Below are 4,055 nucleotides of genomic sequence, written 5' to 3'. Positions count from 1 at the left end.
GGTCTTTACTCACGGTTAATATCCAAGTCACTTCAGCTGGCAGTGACTGCCCGAGCCGTGCTGCGTCCACCAGGTGTGGGGCTCGGTCAACTCCCAGGCAGTTCAGGAATATGGCACAGGACCCCCTTCTTTCCTTTCTCTGGCCTGCCTCACCAGTGACCCACTTTTGTCCAGCTGCCGCGGACCTGTGCAGGTAAACGTGGGCCCCGTTCCCCGCTGTCCTTTATGGTGCCTTCCTAGCAGGTTTGATGAGGTGTCGCACCAATAAATGATCACGACCTCCGGTCTTTGGCTGAGGGTTGTTTCTCCTCCACCAACTTGGGATCTGGTACCCTTAATCTGCCTGACCCTTCACCCTGTATTCTCATGGGTTCTTAGGGTCCCTTCCACCTTCTTGTTCCTGAGCCCCTCTGTTCCTCTCTCTCTTCCTTTCTTGTTCCTTCTCCTCCTGTTCCCACTTCTCCTCCTTCCTCGGCCTCTTCTCTAGGCCCACTTCTGGAGCAGCACTCAGCCTGAGCTGCTGCTCCCTGTCAGCTCTCCTCTCAACTTCTCCTCACAGACTGAACCCAGATCTAAGATGGCTCCTCCCTTTTATACTTCCCTCTAGCCATGAGCCCAGGTGACCAGCAACCAATGAGCTCCTTCCTACGCTCAGGAACCAACCCCTATCTGCCCCTACAGCACTGGGTGTTCCACCCCCCCTCCCCACTCCAGTCAGGGACATAGTCGGTCGTGCCTGCACTTCTGTCTAGTGGGAGCACCGTTGAGCTGTCCCTCGGAAATGGGGTGTGTGTGCTGTATGCAGCTAACTGAGCCCTGGTCCATACTCCATCCTTACCTGGGAGTGGAATATCACACCTCTGGTCTGAGGTGCAATACCCCTGTAGCGGCCGAACCCTCGGGGCGCTACATATACCACTGGGTGTTCCTGCCCTGTGCCATCCACCTGACTAAGGACAGCGCCCAACCCACTGTCTGAGGCATCAGTCTGCACCAGGAACCTCTTGGTGTAATCGGCTGCAGCCAGCACGGGGGCCCCCGCCAGGGCTTGTTTAAGCTGCACAAAAGCCTGTTCACATGGTTCAGTCCATTCTATCTGTCTTCGGAATTTCTTTGTCGTCAGGTCAGTCAGAGGCTTTGCTATAGTACTATACCCTGCAATGAATTTTCGGTAATACCCGGTGGTACCCAAGAAGGCTTGCACTTGCTTTTGGTTGCGTGGTCGGGGCCACTGAGTTATTGCTTCCACTTTGGCTGGGTCAGGCTTTATCATACCACCCCCTACTCGATGTCCTAGGTACTGGACCTCAGCCATACCCATTTGGCACTTGTCTGCCCGGATGGTTAACCCAGCCTGCTAAATGCGCTGGAGTATCTCCCTGACATGCTGCAGGTGCTCCTCCCAGGTCTTACTGAATATGGCAATATCATCCAGATAAGCCTGGGAGAACTCCTGACAGCCTGCAAGCATGACATCCACCATTCGTTGAAAGGTAGCTGGTGCATTCTTCATCCCAAATGGCATGACCGTAAATTGGAACAGACCAAAAGGAGTGAGGAAAGCTGAACGCTCCTGGGCGTCTGGTGACAAAGGGATCTGCCAGTATCCTTTACTGAGATCTAAGGTGGACACAAATGTTGTTCCCCCCATTTGGTCTAACAGATCGTCTATTCGGGGCATGGGGTAGGCATCAGTGATGGTTATCTCGTTCAGCCTCCTGTAGTCTACGCAGAACCTTGTGCTCTGGTCCTTTTTTGGAACAAGGACTGCGCTGGCCGCCCAGGGACTGCACGAGGGAACCACCACTCCCAACTCTAACATTTCTTCCACTTCCCTCCGAATCATCTGCTGAACCTTGGGTGCCACTCGGTACAGCGGCTGTCGAATCGGCCTTGCTGTCCCAGTGTCCACTCGATGCTCAGTCAGAGTGGTCCGGCCAGGCTGATTAGAGAAGAGCCCACAATACTGGTCTAATAACTCCCGTAGTTGGCTGGATTGGGCAGGGGAGAGATGATCCCCTAAGGTGACTTGCTCCACCCTTCCCTTTTCTTTGGTGTGCTGTAATAAGTCCAGCAGGGGATCAGGTTCTGAGGCATCTGGAGGAGGACAGCATATAGCTACCACACATGTATCTCTGGCCTGGTACGCTTTTAATCGGTTAACATGAATAACCTTGGTTTGGGTGTGGTGTGTGTCGAATGCAACCCGATAGGTGACTGCACCCTTTTTGTCGACTATGGTATAAGGACCCTCCCAGTTGGCCTGTAACTTGTCATGGTGGACAGGAGATAGTACCAGCACTTGCTGGCCTACTGTGAATTCTCGGGGCTGGGTGCCCCTATCATAGTAGGTTTTCTGTTGCCCTTGTACCTCCCCTAGATGTACCCGTGCAAGATGCCCAAGGTGTTGTATCCTCTCTCGCAACTGCCTCACATAGCGGAGCACTGGCAGCCCCCCAGAATCGGATCGGTCTTCCCAGTGTTCTCGCACCAAGTCTAGCGGGCCCCGAGGCTGCCTGCCATATAATAGCTCAAATGGTGAAAAACCGGTAGAAGCCTGTGGCAACTCTCTGTAGGCAAACAGGAGCTGGGGCAGAGCTTCTTCCCAGTCCCCCCCCCTCTGCCTCTAAGTATGCGCAGATCAACCGTTTCAGGGTCCCATTGAACCGCTCACAGAGTCCATTTGTTTGTGGGTGGTATGCAGAAGTGAACACTGGTCGGACCCCGGACTGACTCCACAGGGTACGCAATACCTCACCCGTGAATTGGGCTCCCTGATCCGAAACAACCTCCTTCGGGAAACCCACCCTGCTAAATATTTCAACTAATGCGTGGGCCACCCTTTTTGCATCTATTCCTCGGAGAGCTACCGCCTCAGGGTATTGGGTGGCATAATCTACAACCGTTAATATATATGTCTTCCCTGAGCAACTGGGTCGAGGCAGGGGACCTATCAAATCCACCGCTACCCGTTGAAAAGGTTCTGCTATTAACGGCATGGGTTGTAAAGGAGATCTGCGCGGGGGGCCTCCCACTCTTTGACAAGTCTCACAGGAGCTTACAAACTTTTTTACTTCAAGAGTCACCCCGGGCCAGAAGAACCTGCTCATAACCCTGCGTTGGGTCTTCCTCACTCCCAAGTGTCCCCCTAATGGACTTTCGTGGGCTAAGGACAGAATCTCCCTTCTGTATTTCTCCGGCACCACCAACTGCTTGTTATCTCGCCCCGCTGTGTCTCGTGTCACCCGATACATCAACCCCCTTTCCCATATAATGCGGACCCCCTCTTCAGACCCTTCGGCAGCCGCTGCACTCCTCAATCCCGCTAGGGATGAATCTCCCTGTAACTCCTCCCTGATGTCATTTACCTCCCCCAGGTCACATTCTGTCATGCTAACAGGCATTTCATTTTGTGCATTACTCACCACTGGCGGGGGGGTTGTCAGCATGTCGAGATCACTCTGTTCCCTCTCGGCTGATGCAGTGTGAACTGGTCCTTGACTTCGGGTTACAACATTGGCCCAGTGGCACACCAATCCTGCTCCTAGGTTGTTTCCCAGCAACACATCTACTGGTAGGTGCCGAACTACTCCTACCTCCACTATTCCATGACTGTGACCCCAGTCTAAATGTAGTCGGGCTCTTCGAATGTTCAGAGATTCTCCCCCAGCTACGTGGACTAACATCCGGCTGGCGGGAACAATACATTGGTCCGGTATTAGATGGTCTTTTATCAATGTGACTGAGGCTCCGGAGTCACGGAGCTCCACAGCCTCCACGCCCTCTACCCAAACCGGCTGCAGATGCTGGTTCAAGGACGCGGAGGTGTCCCATCTAGTCCGAGACACTTGTCCTTGTACCACGTGTGCCTCTTCCTCTTCTGGTCGGGGTAGTGGAATTCTCTCTCCCTTAGTATTCCAGCCCCATTGCTGTACAGTGTTCACTTGTTGGGGACGTGGATGATGTGAGCTAGAACGTTCCCGGCATTCCCTGGCAAAGTGTCCCATGCGTCCACAGTTATGGCAACTTAACCCTCGTCGCCCTGACGTGGGCCG

The sequence above is a fragment of the Phyllobates terribilis genome, unplaced genomic scaffold (genome assembly GCF_046119375.1).
Source record: "Phyllobates terribilis strain yellow unplaced genomic scaffold, ASM4611937v1 Scaffold_3__8_contigs__length_932513732, whole genome shotgun sequence".
Lineage (NCBI taxonomy): Eukaryota > Metazoa > Chordata > Amphibia > Anura > Dendrobatidae > Phyllobates > Phyllobates terribilis.
The sequence above is the reverse complement of the archived record's forward strand: the minus strand, read 5'-3'. Positions refer to the sequence as shown.